Here is a 19,263-nt window from a genome sequence, read left to right as displayed (position 1 = left end):
GGAATATCCATTCAATGGAATAATACTAGACAACAAAAAGGAATACATTATTTTATATAATTGCTATTACTGTCATATATAATTTTATTACTTCTGTAACTGGTTACATACAGTTGACATTATTGAGTAATTATGCTTAGCAAAAGAAGCCAAATAAATTACACAGTATATATATATATATATAGTTCCATTTATGTAAAATTCTAGGAATTGCAAAATAATGTATATTATATATAACATAATAACGTATGACAAAAGTAGATCAGTAGTTGTGGGAATATCTCTGAAAATGCAGGTAAGGAAGAGATATAAAGAATGGATCAAATGGCATGAATAAACTTTTAAAGATGCCAGAGGTGTTTTCTACAATGTCAACAAGTTTTTTTAAAAAGATAACAAGAAGATATTATGAACAACTATCAGAAATTAAAATTCTAATTAAAAGAAAAATTCCTAGGGGGGGAAAAACATAATTCACCAAAATTACATGAGAAAATATAGGAATTTGAATAGTCATATAAATACTAAAAATGGAATCTATAATTAAAGTCTCATCCACAAAAACTCTAGGCTCATGTCTTCACTGGTGAATTTCACCAACTACTCAAAGAATCAATGCAAAATACAAAACTTTCAGGTAAGAAAAAGAAATATAATAACTCATTCTATGAGTACAGATAATTTTGATGCCAAAACCTTAAAAGAATTATTAAAGCAAAGAAAATTAGAGACCAAACTCAATTACAAACACAGATGCACAGATTCTAAATATTAGTCAATAAAATCTAGCAAATATTTTAAAATATAATGTATCAGCATCTAATTGTATTTATTCCAGGAATAGAAGTTTGGTTGAATATTTCAAAATCTGTCCATGTACTTACCACATGTTATTGACTAAATATTTGTGTTCCCACCAAAATTCATATGTTGAAATCTTCAAGCCCAAGGGGATGGTATTAGGAGCTGGACCTTGGGAGGTGATTAGATCATGAGAATGGAGCCCCTTACTGGGATTAATGTCCTTATTAAAAAAAAAAAACACCAGAGAGATTTTTACTCCTTCTTCTATGTGAGAACACAGTAAGAAGACATCTGTCTCTGAACCAGGAAATGGGACTTTGCAAGACACAGAATCTGTAGGTACTTTAATCTTAGACTTCTTAGCTTCTAGGCTTCAAAAAATGAATGTCTGTTGTTTGCACCATCCAATCTATACCCTTTTTGTTGTAATTAGCCCAAAATGGCCTAAGACACCAAATTAACCAAATAATGAAGAAAAATCTTATGATTGTATTTGCAGGTGGTGAAAGAAAAATTAAAATCAACCCTATGCATGGTATAATAACTCTAAGCAAATTAGGAATAGGATCGCATTTCACTTACCTGAAAAAATTTCTATAAAACCCCTAGAGCAAAACTCAAAGTCAATGGCAACATTACAAACTTTCCCTTGAAACTGAAATGAAGATGGCCACCTTCATCCCTCTACTCAGGATTGTGCTAGAGATTTTTAATTAGTGCAATAAGGCAAAAAAGAAAAAAAAGGTACAGAATTAGAATTAAATAAAAAGGTGTTGTTCTTAAATTATATGTCTGACATGAGTCTGCACATTAAAAAGTCCAAAAGAGTAAACACACCAACTATAGGAATTAATAAGTGAGTTTATCCAGGTGGCTGGACACCAAGTGAATATAGTGTTTCTTCTATTTATCATCAACAGAGAGCTAGAAAGTGAAACCTAAAACATAATACCATGGCATTTCATAAAAAACAGCAAATACTTCTTAATATATCTAATGAAAAAATATGTAAGACTCATGAAACTATCTAATATAATTGAGAGAATTGAGAAAGGGATATTAGGAATACATCATATTCAAAAATCAGAAGTCTCAAGTTGTAAAGATATAAATTTCACTAGTTGTCAGGAATTTCATGTGAGCTCTGGTAAGCTGCTTCTCAATGAGGAAGAGAAAAGTGGAGGGACTTACTTTACCTAAGATCATGATTTACTCCAAAAATCCAGTAAATCCAGTAATAAAAGTCAATATGGTTGTCGCTCTCACTTGGTAATTGACTATAAATTGGTCCAAGCTATTTTGGTTCTCCAATTTCAAATTTTTTAATAAGACAGTCAAATTCCTCTTGCATGCGCACGCGCACATACACACACACACACACACACACACACACACACAGCCTACTTTAATTTTGGGGTGGAATTTGTTGAATCTTTATTTCAATTTGAAGAGAACTGACATTTTTATAACATCGGATCATCATAGCTATGAGCACCATATGCTTTTCCAAGTTTTATGTTTTCTTTACTGTATTTAAGAAAGCTTTCGTAATTTTCTTTGTAAAGATCATGCACCATTTATTGCTTTTGTAAATGAAATTTTAAAATATTTTTATAAACTATCTATCTGTTGTTTTATAGAAATGGAAACTGGATTGTATTAACCTTGTAACAGGCAACCTAACTTTATCAGTCAGGGGCTTTTAGATACCAGGCTAGTCCCCTTACCCAAAGAAAAGGATTTAATACAGGGAATTAAGTGCTTGGCAAAACTGGAGAAAAGGCCAGGTGAGCAAGCTCTAGGCTGAGCTTCCAGGAATGACACCAAGAATAGCTTCTTAGGACTGACCTGCCAAGGGAACAAAAATCTGTCAGAAATTGAATGTTGGAGAATCAAAAAAAATCACTGTCCAAATATTGACTTCAGGACAGAGTTCAGCCACAACCCAGGCATCAAGAACCTCATCCACAGCTGTTGACTCTTGGGCACACTAACTTAGCCTCCAAGATGAAAACCTCTCAGCAGCTACAAAGTGGGGAGGGTCCAAACCCTAGTATAGTGTTCCTGCTACCCGAGAAAACCAAATGCTTTTCCAACTTTCACTTCCAGAAAGAACAACAGAAGCATGTTCTCTGCCCCATTTTCAGTTCTAAATACCTCCTGTATTTGCTTGAGGAAGCCAGATCACATGTGGAATGTGAGCTGAAAGAGAGTTTGGTAAATATAACTTTACAGTTTCTAGCTTCTAGGATCAAGTTAAGACATGCCTCAAATTTTGGAATAGCATGTAGAAGCTGCAATTCACCACCCTATATTAATTATGTTTATTCTCATAATATGTCTAAATATTTGGGAGATTTTTATATATAGAAGATCATATTACCCACCTTTGTTTCACAGTCCATATTTCTTTTAATCCTTATCTTATTCACAGGCTAAGACCTCCAATAAATCTGAACTATAATAAAAATGGCTGTAATATAAAACTGTAAAATAGCCTATTTTCAATAGGCTTCTGGTAAATTCTCTTTATTGAATAAAGAATGTTTATATCTATTCCACATTTATTCTGACACTGTATTTTCTTTGTTTTAAAAGCAGGAATAAGTATTGAATTTTACATAATAATTGCTGATATAGTCAAGATGATTGCAGATTTTTCTCCTTAATCTATTAATGCAGTGAATTTCATTAATAGTTTCTTAAAGGTGAGTAATCTTTTACATTTCTGCCTATTCTATTTTTATTATCCCTCCTATCTGTCCTTTCCATGCTACACTTGCTGCCCCTGTGTTAGCTCATATCCTCATTATCTTTCACCTGTACTACTGTACTAGCCTCCTAATTGGGTTTTCTGTCATAAATATTTGGTTTCTGCAATGCATTCTTCACATTTAAATCCAGAATTACCTTCCTCATTGGATAATCTTATTCTGATCCTCAAACACCTTTACTGCCTCTCCATAACTTAGGAAAGAAAATTAAAATTAGAACTTTTACTATTTCCAACCTATAATTACATCAGTACTTCTTTAATTATTACTACCACAAAAATTTACTATGAATTGGTCATCACAAGCTATTGGAGAGTGCACAAAACATCCCACACATATTCATGTCTTGAAGTCTTTCATCCAGCTCATCATTTCTTAAAGTGTACTCTAGGGAACAGTGGTCTCAAGAGATTTGGGAAATAATGGTTTCAAAATCAACTGTGCTGGTCTTAAGGATTCATATTACTCACCATAATAAGAAATACTGTGTGAAATCATACAGTAAATACAATAGAACTCTGTTTTACCTCAGTACTCTCTAGGCATATTCATACACAAAATCCTTTCATTAAGGGTCTAATAATATTCATTAAAACTAAGTTTCTATTGGGGCGCCTGGGTGGCTCAGTGGGCTAAGCCTCTGCCTTTGGCTCAGGTCATGTTCTCAGGGTCCTAGGATCAAGCCCCACATCAGGATCTCTGCTCAGCATGGAGCCTGCTTGCTCCTCTCTCTCTGCCTACCTGTGATCTCTCTCTCTCTCTCTCTCTCTGTTAAATAAATAAATAAAATCTTCTTAAAAAGATTGAAACACTTTTAGAAAAAAAAGTATTTCGAAAAAAAAAATTATTTCCTCAGCATAGTCTGTGTCTCCTCTCTTTCCCACCCATCAAATCCTACTCATCTTTTAAGGCCTTCTCTATGAGTCTCTGGATAACACCTATTTCTAAGTTGAAACTCATTCTCTGAATCCCTATTGCACATTTTTGTACTTTTAAACTGTGTGCTATATCTTTCCCCCAAATAAGTTTCAGTTCCTTAAAGGCGGGGTTTTCACTGAATTTCAGAAAAATACTCTTATAATAGATACTTAATAAACATGTATTTTTAACCTACTGAAGTTCTTTTCCATTTTATAGAATTGGGCATTTTATATTTGTATCTAAAATTATCTTAGATATTGCTAGAAGTACAAAATATATTTGAGATATCACCCTAACCATGAAGGTCAAGTTATTCGGGAGAATCACAGTCTGGCTGAATAGACTTGGTAAGGACAGATTAATAAAAATTCAAAAATAGAAACTGTGCCTTAAGTTGCATGGCCTTTAGTCCTTCAAGAGATCAGAGAAGAGACTTCAAACTAGAATAAACAGAGCAGGTTGCATGAAAAGGTGGAACTTGAGAGGGCCCTGACCAGAGAGCATGGACCCAAAGTAAACACTCTCAGTGCCATGGAAGAAACCCAAACACACTGTTGCTCTTTGCCATCCACATTCTGTTCAGTCCTCATTAGCATCACCCAGCTTCATCCAGACGCAGTAGCCAACTCACTCAAATTCCTCCCGACTGTTTCTTAAGTTAAGAGAATTGAAATATGGTTAGCAAGGTAACAACGCAGGCTAGAGAACATCTGATAGAAGAAACTGACTTGATTACAGAAACCTAGGTAAGGAGAACTTAATGACATCTGTGGGAAGATATAAATAAAATTCATCCTAATCCTTTGGTGATTGTGGCAAAGAAAGCTTAGAAACAAGGGGAAATCTTTCTTAGACCTTGATCTTCCTTAAGTGAGATGGGAGATGACTTGATAAAAGCAAGGGTTATTTCTAATAGAAAACAGATGCTCCACAGAGTTCTTAGTCATGTTCGAATCCAGACAGTGGTGTACTGAAGTGGGGGTAGGAGTAGAAAGAAGGGTTTAGAAATGGACATGACAAGTTAATGTTTAGAGTAGCATTGCCCTAAGGATTTACGTTCTTCCAGGACATAAATAGAGCCAAAGAAAAATCTGCCAAGAAAAATACGAGATATGCTGATATATAGCAACAGGGTGAAAAATGGAAGGAATATCAGGTTTCTCGCAAAGGGTTCTGTAAGACTTGGGTATGTATGACACATTTTCCAGGTGTTTTGGTCTGTTGCCTCATCTTCATCCACCACTACAGCTCTTCTAATTCTTTGATTTGTCTTCAAACATCCCTCCGTTCATCACCTTTCATAACCTTGGTCTCAGAAGACTCAAGAATGCCAGAAGGACAGGGCAGAGTGTGGGCTGCTCTCATCACAAAATGATCTCTGTATCATTCACTCACTCATCTGCCAAATCATTTATTCATTCATCATTCCAAGAGATACTTAATAATTTTTTATGTGACAGGACCCATAACATCAAAGAAGCATGTCTAAATCATAAGGGTAAGAAAAGAGTGTTTCAGATCAGAGAAACTGCATATACAAAGGGATTTCCATGAGACAAAGCACATGACGCTTGGAAAAGTAAAAGCCTATTAGTCTGACTGGAGTACGGAGTTCAAAAGAACTGGTGGTCAGAATAAAAAGCAGTGGCCAAATGATGCTGGGCTTTTTAAACTATGATGCAGAATATGGATGTGATCCTAAAAGTGGTGGGAAAGATTTCAGGAGTTTAAACAAGAGTTTCCCTCACCATCTATGCCATTTCTTTCACATACAGGAAAAAGCATGTGTTTATACACTTTAGAATATCTGAGATAGGAACCAGGATCCCACAGAAATAGAGATTTAATTTACAAAGATTTGCAGCCACCAAAAATCTTTCCATTTTTTAATTATGGTTAAAGATATTTCAAGGAAGATAGAAACAAATGCAATGTGTACTTTTAGCATCTCTTCTATATCTAAAGCAATTTTGTTAATTTAGAAGCATAAAAAGTATTAGGCCTAATTGGTTTGTTCATAAAATGTTCATGTTTTATATATTAAATTTTAAAATATAGTTTACTCAATTACAAATTTACTAGGAGAACTCCTTAAAATGTGGTAAATTAAACCTCAAGCTGCTAAGCTGTAAGAAATACATTCTCATTCCTGTCACTTTATAAGGAACAGGCAAAATTTTGAGAACAGAAGAAACATCAATATGATAGCATGACAAAGAAAGTTATATTTTCTTGAATTCATGTCTTCCCGGACAATTTCAAGCAGATACAGAAAGCATTCATTTTCAGGGAAAAAGAAAAAAAACAACTTTAGAACAAAAGAAAAAATGTTCACTGAGTATTTTTACCATGTGCGACTGTTTAATTATTATTAATCTTGGAGCCATTTCTCTCAGCAGTTTTTGCTCCACTGACTGCTCTATTCTGGAATTGAAGAAATTCCTATTGTAGAAAAACAACGAATTTTAGAGCCAGATATCTGAGTTCTAGAACACGATGACCTGGAACAAATCACTTCCCTTCTCTGGGATACAACAAGATCTCTGAGGATCTTTCTAGCATTTTGAGATAATGTGGACTGGGACCATAAAGAGGCTTGACCTAACAAGCTTCAATGTGTCTATATGGGAAAGTTGGGAACATGGAGTGGAAATTGCGAGATGAGGTGGATCAGAAGGTGGAATATATGCTTGGGGGAAGCGAGGTTAGAACAGCTGGAGAAGGAAAACAAAGGTGCTAATCACAAGAGAAGTGAACAAACATTATTTTCTGCTCAGGAACCCTGTAGATGTTGTTGGTTGTCTGTCCACTCCAGAGTTAGGGGAGCTCTGAACATAGTGGAAAGTGCCCATGAGGTTGAAATTTGAGTATTACAATAGTCTTGATATGAGAATGATGATACCCAAGTCAAAAAATTGAAGAAATCAGTCGTATAAAATTGGGATTTGATATATTCATATATCACCTTTTTTTTTTTAAAGATTTTATTTATTTGACAGACAGAGATCACAAGTAGGCAGAGAGGCAAGCAGAGAGAGGAGGAAGCAGGCTCCCTGCTGAGCAGAGAGCACAATGCAGGGCTTGATCCCAAGACCCTGGAATCATGACCTGGGCGGAAGGCAGAGGCTTTAACCCACTGAGCCACCCAGGCGCCCCCATATATCACCTTCTAAATTAATTTTGCTTTAATGTATTTTTAAGATTGATTAATATTAACTCCTCAAAGTGCTTAAGTGATACATAGTTTAAAACACTGCCACCTGGATTAGTGCATTGGCAGCAATGTCCAAGGGTAACATAAATCGGATAAATCTGGACAATCACAGAAATCTTGATCTGATCTCTCTGTGACATCTATGAGCAACGCCAGGATTATACACCATTACAACTTCTACTTTATGCTTATTTAATGAGTGCATTTCTACAAAGGGAACAGTTTCATTCACTGAGTACAGAAAAGGAGGAATCTGAAACAGATGAGAGTGGAGCAGAAACTGGAATGGAGTTGTTTTGTAAATGTAATGCAAAAAGAACATGTAGTAAAGAAAGTCATCTTGCCTGAAAAGAGGTCTGGCTTTGTCCTGTTTCCGGGAGGTAATCTCTAAAATGTCATGTTTGCTAAGGAGTGCCCATGTTTGCCTGGAAGTCTTGGGCCAGGATGGATGGTACAATAATGGGATTTAGGGTGAAGAGTTTTGGGTCAGAGCCAGGGGGCTATTCAGTCAATCAAGCATGCCTAGTAATAGAGCCTAAATGAAACTCTGAACACCAAGATCAGGTGAACTTTCATGACTGGCAATACTCCATGTGCATACACAAATACTAAGAGTACTTCTACCAAACTCTACCCAAGACCCCTTTTTCCTTGGGTAATTTTTAATTTGTATCCTTTTCCTGTAGTGAACTCCAAGCTCATGTATTAAAGGTTTCTGTGAATTCTGAAATTCCTTTCAGTTTTGAAACTTTCACTTAGCATAATGTTTGCAATGATTCATCTATGTTGTACCATGTATCTATCAGTATTTCATTACTTTTTATTGCTGAATGTTCCCACAATTATACCACATTTTCATGTGTTTATTGGCCAGTTGTCTTTTTTTTTTTTAAGGAATAGATTATTAAATCCTCTGCCTATTTTTAAATTGAGTCATTTGTCTTTCATTATTCAATTTGAATAGTTTTTTTAATATATTCTGGGTCTAAGTTCTTCATCAGGTATATGATTTGCAAATATTTCCTCCCATTCTGGGAGTTGCCTTTTCACTTTCTTGATGATATCATTTTCATCAAAAAAGTTTTAATTTTGATGTACTCCAATTTAGCTTTTTTATGTTACTCTTTGTGCATTTGATGTCCTATTGCTCAACCACGTCATGATGGTTTTCTCCTATGTTTTCTTCAAAGTGTTTCATAGATTTAGTTCTTATATTTAGGTGTCTGATTAATTTTGAGTTAATTTTTGTACAGGATAGAGATCATTATTTTAATATGTTCATATCCAGTTGTCCCAGCACCATTTGTTGAAATACTACTTTTTCCCACTGTAGTTTTTCACCTTACTCAAAAATTAAATGGCTTTAATAATACGAGTTTATTGCTAGACTCTAAATCTGATTCCTTTGATCTGTATCTCTATGTTGATAGGGAACTTCACATTATCATTAATACTGTAGCTCTGTAGTCAGTTATTAATTTCTTCCAATTTTGTTCTTCCACTTCAAAATTGTTTTGGCTATTCTGTTTTCCTTACATTTCCTTGCAACCTTAGTATCAACTTGTCAATTTCTACAGAAGTTTTGCAGAAAATTTTGCAGCAAGAACTTTGATAAGGACCGCATCAAATCTATAGGACAATTTGGGTAGTATTGCTATATTGACATTAAATCTTCAGATCCATAAGCAATGGATGAATTTCCATTTAACCAGACTTCTCTAATTTCATTCAACAATGCTTTGTAGTTTTCAATGTACAAGTTGTGTGCTAAATTCACCCCTAAGTATTATATTCTTTTTGCTGCCATTGTAAATTGTTTTCTTAATTTCATTTTCAGATTTTTTCATCAATACTGTATAGAAATGCAATCAATATTTATATATCTAACTTCTACCCTGCTGAATTTTCTAGTTCTGATATTTTTAAATATATTTCTTAGGATTTTCTATATATAAGATTGTTCAGCAAGTGAAGATAGTTTACTTCTTCCTTTTTACTTTTGATACCTTCTACTTCTTTCTCTTGCCAAATTGCCCTGGCTAGAACTAAGTGAAATATTCACTAGAAATGGCAAGAGTGGATATCCTTGTTTTATCCTTGTTCTTAATCTTAGAGAGGAGGCATTCAGTATTTAGCATTAGTTATGATCTTAGTTGTAACATAGTTATATATCCTATATAAGATTTAGGCAGTTTCCTTTTATTCTGGTATTATTAAGTGTTTTAGCATGAAAAAGTATCAGATTTTTGTCAAATGTGCTAAATTCATGTCAAGTACATGAATAATCATGTACTTTTTATCCTTTATTCTATCAATATAGTATAGCATATTGATTAATTTTTAGATATTAAACTTTGGATTCCAGAGATAAATCCCACTTTGTCATGTTGCATAATCCTTTTTATATGTGCCTGGATTTGGTTTACCTTTTTTTGGAGTATTTTTTGTGTCAATATTCATGAAAGTCATTTGTTATAATTTTACCTTCTTATAATGTTTTTGTCTGATTCTGATATTTGAGTTTTAATGGTCTCAAAGAATGAATTGTGTAATATCATTTCATTTTTGTTAATTAAAGATTTTGTGAAGAACTGTTCATCTTCATTTAAATGTTTACTAAAATTTAACAGCGAAACCATCTGGGTCTGGGCTTTTCTCGGTGGAAACTTATTTAAATATTAATTCATTATCTTCACTTATTTTTTTTTTAAAGGATATATTTTTTTAAGATTTTATTTATTTATTTGACAGAGAGAGATCACAAGTAGGCAGAGAGGCAGGCAGAGAGAGATAGGAGGAAGCAGGCTCCCCACTGAGCAGAGAGCCCGATGCGGGGCTCGATCCCAGGACCCTGAGATCATGACCTGAGCCGAAGGCAGTGGCTTAACCCACTGAGCCACCCAGGCGCCCCGATTATCTTCACTTATTATAAGTCTTTCAGGTTCTCTATTCCTTTTTCAATCAATTTCACTGCTTTGTGTCTTTATAAGAACTTGTCCATTTTACCTCGCTAACTTCCTGGTCTATAGTTGGTAATAGTATTCCCTTATAATGCTTTCCATTTCTATAAGGTTGATACTGATATTCCTGTTTAATTCCTGAATTTAATTCCTGACTCTTTTTTTTTTTTTTTTTAACTTGGTCAGTCTGGCTAAAGGTTTGTCAGTTTTCTTGATCTTTTCAATTAACTGATTTTTGGTTATATTGCTTTTCTCTTTTTATCTTTCTTCCATTTATTTTTGTTATAATCCTTCATTTCCTTTTATCTGCTTGGTTTGAGTTAAATTTGTTTTTTCTTTTCTAGTTTCTTAAGGTAGAAAGTTAGCTGACTGGTGTCAGCTAACTTTATCATATAAAGTTTATAACTATAACTTTTCCTCTGAGTGCTTGGTTGGCTGTATTCACTAAGTTTTGGTATGTCATATCTTTCTTAGAGCTATTGATGGGAGTGTGCTGCTTTATTTCTACATATTTATTAATTAAAAAAATATCCTTTTGTTATTGATTTCTCATGTAATTCCATATTGATTAGAGAATATACTCTAAATGATTTTGATTTTTTAAAATTTAGTATTCCTTTATTTTTATTTTTATTTATTTCTTTGACAGAGACAGATCACAAGTTGGCAGAGAGGCAAGCAGAGAGAGGGGGGGAAGCAGGCTCCCCGCCAAGCAGAGAGCCCGATGCAGGGCTCGATCCCAGGACCCTGAGATCATGACCCGAGATGAAGGCAGAGGCTTTAACCCATGGTCTGATGCATGGTTTATCCTGTAAATGTTTTGTGTGTACTTGAAAAGAGTGTTTATTCTGCTATTGTTGCATGAAGTGTTCTAGAGATTTATGATAGGACTAACTGATTTACATTTTTGTTGAGGTCTTTTAATTTTTTGTTAACTTCTACCTAGTTGTTCTATCCATTATTTAAAGTTGCATATTTAAGTCTTCCAATTTTATTGCTGAATTGCCTAGTTCTCCCTTTAATTTTGTCAGTTTATGCCTCATTTATTTTGGGACTCAACTGTTAGGGTGCATTTATGTTTATAATTGTTATATTTTCCTAATGGATTGACCCTTTTATCATTTGTAAGTGCTCTTCTTTTTCTCTAGTAATAATTTTTGTAATAAAGCTTATTATTCTAATATTATTATAGATACTCCAGTTTTTGTATGGTTACTATTTGCATGATATATCTTTTTCCATCCCTTTACTTTCAAGCTATTTGCATATGTGAATCTAAAATATATTTCCTATCTTAAAATTCCCCCATTTGAATGAAATTATATGGTATTTGTCTTTCTCTGACTGACTTATTTCACGATGGGTATTATAGAAGGCACTTGTGATGAGCACTATATGTTATATGTAAGTAATGAATCACTAAATTCTACTCCTAAAACTAATACTACACAATATGTCAACCAATTGGAATTTAAATAAAAGTTTGAGACTAAAAAAAAAATAAATAAATAAAATAAAATATATTTCCTATCAACAGAATAAAGTGTTTTTGTTTTTAATTTCATACTTTCCTCCTTTTAATTGTATTGTCTCATCTATTTACATTTGTTGTTATTATTGATATAATTGGATTTGTAGCTGCTATTTTTCTTTTGTTTTCTATATGTCTCATTATTTTAATTTCTTTATTACTCCTTACTGCCTACTTGGTACAAGATAGAGATTTTTTGGTATAATATTTTAATTCATGAATAACATTTAATCATATTTTTGAATCATTTTAGTGGTTGTCCTAGAGCCTAAAATATACATCTTAAATAACCAATAAATTGGGCACCTGGGTGGCTCAGTGGGTTAAGCCGCTGCCTTCAGCTCAGGTCATGATCTCAGGGTCCTGGGATCGAGTCCCTCATCAGGCTCTCTGCTCAGCAGGGAGCCTGCTTCCCCCTCTCTCTCTCTCTGCCTGCCTCTCTCTCTGTCTACTTGTTATCTCTCTCTGTCAAATAAATAAATAAAATCTTTAAAAAAATAACCAATAAATTTATACTAACTCAATTACAGTAAAAAATTTACTCGTATATAGCTCCATTCCCTCCATCCTTATTTGTGCTAGTATCATCATACATGTTGCTTCCATATATGTTACAAACTGAACAATGCACTGTTAAAATTACCTTGTATAATCTTACATCTTAAACATAGAGAAGGGAAAAAAAAAACACATAGAGAAGAAGGGAAAACAAGCTTGTATTTATAATTTGTTGCATTACCTTTATTCACCATGTCTGATTCTCTTGATTTATTCTTATGGATTTGAATTATAATATTATGTTACTTCTTCATGATCTTTCCTTATTCCAATACAGCTTTGTTTCTATTTTTAGGCTCTATGCTGTTACTATCGAATATATTACATCTAAATGTTCTAAGGCAGTCAATATAATTATATACATAGTTTTATGAAATTGATTTTTAAATCAGGTAAGAGGAATAAAAGGAAAAAAGTACAATAATCAGTCATATTGTCTTTTATAATTATCTACATAATACCCTCATGACTCTCTGTTTACTCATGTGGATACAAAATTACTATTTGACATTGCTTGCTTTCAGTTTGGAAGTCCTTAAGTATGATAAGGCAGAACAGTTAACAAATTCTCTCATCTTTTACATAACTGGGAATGTCTTTATGTCGTCTTCATTTTTGAAAGATAGTTTTGCTGGATATAAGAATTAGTGAATAGGTTTTACTTTCAACATTTTGAATATGTCATTCCATTGCAGTCTGGCCTCATCACTTCTGGTAAGAACTGTTAATTTACTATGGTTCTCCTGTACCTAATGAGTCATTTTTCTCTTGGTGCTTTCAAGATATTCTCTTTATCTTTGACTTCAAAAATTATGATTATGATGTATTTGGGTGTTAAATCTTAAAGACTCTTTTGTCAGTGAGGCTTCCATCCTTTGTGGATGAATCTGTGTGTAGCTTGGAAATGTTTCAAGTCTGCCCCATATTTGGCTTTGATTGTTATTGGGTCCTTACAGACTAGCGCATGCATTCAGACTTCCTAATCCTCAGGATTGACTAATCCTAGGGGGTTCTTCTTGGCTGTCTCCTTCCTGGTTCTCTGTTAAACTTCTGACTGCTTTGCTATTCTGCTTGTTTCTACTAGTAGCATGGAGCTACAAGCATTTTCTTAATTGATCTCACCAAGATTTCCATTGATGTCTACTAAGACTACCCATAGTAATGGAATTCCCTATGCTCTGATATAAATAAGTCAGTCTCCTTCAGACAGAGCTGTGGGGCTCTTTATCTTAATATGGTGCCTCTCTTCCAGGCAGAACCTCATTGCAATTACACAGTAACTAGAGACAGGAACAGTGGTTGCCTTATCCTAGAGTGAAATCTCTGCTCTACAAGTGGGCATTGGGGGAAGGGGTAACCTTTGATCTTCTCAGATTACCACTTGTGGTATGGAAACTCTGCCCTAAAAATAAGCTGGGGCAGTCAGATTCCTAGTATTCTCAGCCTCCTGAGCCTGGAGTAAATTTTCCCTTCCTACAGGAAGGAGCTGGGCGATAAAGGGAGCCTCAGTCCTCTTATAAAACCCAGTAGGAAACAAGCTCCTGCAACAAAGAACAGAGGAGGATGAGAAAATCTGGTGGCTTGCACCTCTTGAGTTAAAATCATAACCCTAGATTTGGTTCTGGTAGGGAGGGGAAGAAAGCCCTGTATTCTTGGATGCACCAACTCAGAGGAAGGTGCCCCAAGTAGAATTCCCAAAAAACAGAGCTTGGAGGAGGGTGAGGAAGAAAGTCATGCTCAAATGCCATTTTCTCATTCTTTTAACCAAGATGTAGCAGATTTCCTTTAATGAGTGTTTCTTCATTTGCCTATATGCCCTTAGGAATATTTCAAGAGACTTCAATTTCTTAAATAACTTTCTCCAGTTATAGAAGTTATTTTGTTGGGGAAAGATCTTCCTGCATACTGCATTGTTCATGCCATCACTTCAATATCCTCAGGGGTGATTTCTCCCAGACTTTCTTCCTGGTCCAAACATCCAATTATGTTCTAAATCTTCAATATTTGAAAATATGTTTTCAATTTCAGGCCCTTATTGTGTTGCCTGTCAATTTACGTTTCCTTGTTGTTTTGTAAATCTAGTCAAATGTAGCACAATGATATTAAAATGTTAGGGCTGCATTTAAACCTAAGATTCAAGACATTTTTTCAGTGTGGGTTAGCTTGAAGCATTTTCTTACATTTATTAATGAACTCTTGTTTATGTCCTTATGAGAAAAGATAAGCTTTGTTTCTGACGAACAGGTTTTTTGTTTATTTGCTTGCTTTTAGACCATTTGGTAAATTATGTTTGACTGTTGGACAACTGCTGAGAAAACTGGTTTAGAACCTTGCAGAAGTTCTGCATTTGAATTCAGAAAGCATTCTTTTTTTTTTTTTTTTTAATTAACATATAATGTATTATTTGCTTCAGGGCTACAGGTCTGTGAATCATCAGTCTTACACAATTCACAGCACTCACCATAGCACATACCCTCCCCAATTTCCATAACCTAGCCACTCTATCCCTCCCCGCCCACCCCTCAGCAAGCCTCAGTTTGTTTCCTGAGATTAAGAATTTCTTTTTTTTTTTTTTTAAGATTTTATTTATTTATTTGGCAGACAGAGATTAGAAGCAGGCAGAGAGGTAGGCGGAGAGAGAGGAGGAAGCAGGCTCCCTGCCAAGCAGAGAGCCCGATGCGGGGCTCGATCCCAGGACCCTGAGATCATGACCTGAGACGAAGGCAGAGGCTTTAACCCACTGAGCCACCCAGGTGCCCCGAGATTAAGAATTTCTTATGGTTTGTCTCCTCCAGATCTCATTTTGTTTCATTTCTTCCCTCCCTAACCCCACGAGGAATCTCTAAAATTCTTCATATCAGAGACCATTCTTAAATAAAATGGTCTTCACATTTCTAGTTCCTTTAAGATCCTCAACCATTAGTGCTTATTAATGAAATTCTATGCATTTTAGTAATTTAATCATAGATGACACTATGATTCTTAATCAAATTCCACTATAGAATCTCAATGCTTTTTATTGCTTACATTCCTTTCTTCTTAAAAGATCACAATTATAATATTAGTTGCATTCTATATCTTAGATACTCTAATTTTCTATATTTTTAGAAACATACTAAGGTATGTAAGTAGAAAAAAAATTATTACTGACATCAAGTGTAGATTATGAGATTAAATATGTTTTATTTATCTGAGTGCAATGGGAATTTTCTGAGTTGGAAAATGAAGAAAAGAGTCTCTGGAGAAAAGTGTAATGCAATAATACAAAGACAGAGAAGGAATGTTGCAATGTGAGAAATATGAGAGGAAAATGAGGCCAGAGAAGTAGGGCAGAAGCACAGCAGTGAAGAGACCTGACTTTAATTTTATATATTAAAATTAATTAATCTTTTATTTTATAGTCAATGCTTCTGATTTCTTTTTAATGAAATCTTTTCCATTTTTAATTTTTTTAAAAGTTTTAAGCCTCTAACCCAATTGGAGTTGATTACTGAGGTGAGAATATAATGTTCTCTTTTTGTGAATAACTCTTTTTCTACTTCCATTTAAAGAACACTCCTTCTTTCCTACGCTTCTCTCTCATACACTTCTGTCACATGTCAAACTCCATGTATCTGTGATTCTGTCTCTAACTTTTCATTTCATTCCATTGGCTAATTTATGTATCTTTGCACTAATACCACACCATGGCAATTACAACAACTCTATAATAAATGATAGCACTAGATCTGACAAATGCCTCTTGCACACATTACACAAGTGCCAGGTAATTCTATTCCACATAACTTTTAAAATAATCTTTGAAAGTTGCACAACAAACTGAATGGATTCTTAATTAGAATACTTCTTTATTTAACCATTATTTTTCATGACTAATATTTCTGCCTTTTTCTTTTTTCTTGTTACACATAGCTAATATCTTCCCCTTTTTACTGTGAATTCTATTAGCACAATTTTAAAACTTTTCATGCATCTGTTCTAATATTTCTGATTATGTTGAACTAAATATTCCAATGTGTTGCTTTTTATTTTTAAAAGTTTTTAAATGTCTTGTTATTTTAGCTTATAAACTCCCCATCCTCAGAAATACCAATAACCTCATGACAATACATGTTATTTATCTCCAAAACCCCAGGGAGTGTAAGGTAGAAAATGCATGAGACTTATCACAGTGAGCCAAATCACCAGAAAATCAGAGCTAGCTCTTACTTACAAAACAGCTTCTCAGATAATGGCTTCACCTTTTCCCCCAATAGAGAAGTAATATCAGAAGAGATATATCTTAGATTGCAATGTACCAGACCGTAGATTCTGGAGCAGGAGGGATGAAGACATGGCTGCTCTTACTTTATTTGGTTCAAAGCAGTCCTTTTTAGCACTTCATAAGGTCAGGGCTTCTGCAACTACTGAATTTACTCCTGAGAATGTCTAGACCAGAACCCCAGGTCATCATAGGTGTGAGAGATAGACATTGTTCATCTCCAGGTACTGGAAGGGGAGAAAAAAAAAAAGAGAACTCTAATGTTTACCTTCTTACTATATTCTTCCACTGCAATTTCTGGTTGTCTCAATCCCCAGACCAAACCCCTACCTACCCACACCCTTACACACACATCAGTCCAAATCAATCCCTATCATCCTAGGTTCTTGTATTTCCCATTCAATGTGAATCTTTCTTTTTTCTATTTATTCTTCACTCAATTCTTAATAAATATGTGGATATTCCCATTTGTTTATCACCTCTTACTACATTAAGCCTTTTCAAAACTGCATGGTGCTGCTCATTAGAGCCATTGTTCAATAAGTGCCCTCTCGAACCTGCTGCTTTCAATTTGCTCTTACAGCTCTGACTAGGCTTTCTTCCTAAACACCTACTTCCATAAGCAGCAAATAAATAACATGGCTTTTCTAAATTTCACATGTCTGAAATTAGAATAACCTACATTTCTTTCTCTGCCTGTTTTTTTTTTTTTAAATTGATTAAGAGATTTATCTTTGCCACAAATCCAACTGAAACACATTTCCTAAATCAAATGTACTGATGAGTCATTTATGAGCTTTATTCTGGCCAAAAACATGTCTGAATTATCACTGTATATTCAATGCTTCTCTCTACAAAATGAGATTTTTAGGAAAGTACTATCAATAGACATTTGTCCAATCCTTCTGTCCCCGACTCCTTCCCGTGCAAATTCTACTACAATATTCCAACTCGATTATAAAAAGATGAAATGAACAAAAAACTATCTAACAGAAAGAAAGTATGACAGAATTAGGAATATTAAAACAGTTTGTTGTTCGACCTTTTCATTTGTTGGTAATTTTGTAAAAAAGTGGGCTAACGTGGACAGTACAAATTAAACCACTCGGCCTCCTTTCAGTCTCATTCTGGATTATCTCACTATATTGTAATAGGTGGGACTTTACAGACATTCCATTATACAGTCATCCTTGCAGCAAAGATTCTGGATGCAAATAAGTTTCTATATATCAAATGTAACTGCACAATCTGAAAGCAGAAGACAAGTATAGGCCATCATAGTTGTTTCCTATGGCTGTATTACAAAGTAACAAAAACTGAGAATCTTAAATTAAGAAAAAATATTTTGTCTCATAAGTCCAGAAGTCTCACAGTCCAGAATCCAGGTGGCAGTAGAACCATGCTCTAGAAGCCAGGAAAGAATACTTTTTTGATGTTTTCTAGCTTCAGGTGCTGTCAAATCCTAGATTCCCTTGGTTTGTGACAGCATCATTCCAACTTCTACCTCCATCTTCATATGACATTTTTACTGTGTCTTTACTATTGTCTTCCTTTTGTGTGTAATTGTCTGTTTCTCAATATTCACTGTTGATATGGACACCAGTCATGTTGGATTAGCACCCACCCTAATGACCTTATCTTAATTTGACACATCTGCAAAGATCCTATATTTCCAAATAAAGTCACATTTTGATGTAGTAGAAATTAGGACTTCAGTCTGTCTTTTTTGGTACATACAAGTCAACCCATCTTCCTAACAGTTTTGGCTGGTTTTAAATAGCAAGTAAAATTATGGAGACATGAGATTTTCCTGTATCTCATCTCTATGCCCAGCCAGTTTGTTAATATTCAGAGGAAGTTACAGGAGTAATTTGCTAATCTGGGGATCATAACTATAGATGAGTATTCTTGAAATCAAAACTTCTAGCGCAGGTTCAAAGGGAGTAGCTCTTATGGCAAGTTAGTAACATGGCATTCTAGAAACATTTCCGTAGGTCTAGTCTAGATCTTGCTTCTACTTACTTAACTTGCTTCCATTTGCATACATATATCTAATTCCCTAAATTTTTGAAGTTTTATACTTAAAATACCTGAAGGTTTTCTCTTACCTACACTGAGTTATTACGAATACACACATTAATTTTTTCATCTTCAGATTCATTTTAGACAGGAATTAAACCAGCAAAAATGCTTGGGTGTGGCTCCTTTTAATGTTGTATAAAATGATGACTGAGGAACCT

The sequence above is a fragment of the Mustela lutreola genome, chromosome 2, assembly GCF_030435805.1.
Source record: "Mustela lutreola isolate mMusLut2 chromosome 2, mMusLut2.pri, whole genome shotgun sequence".
Lineage (NCBI taxonomy): Eukaryota > Metazoa > Chordata > Mammalia > Carnivora > Mustelidae > Mustela > Mustela lutreola.
This window is presented reverse-complemented; position numbering follows the sequence as displayed.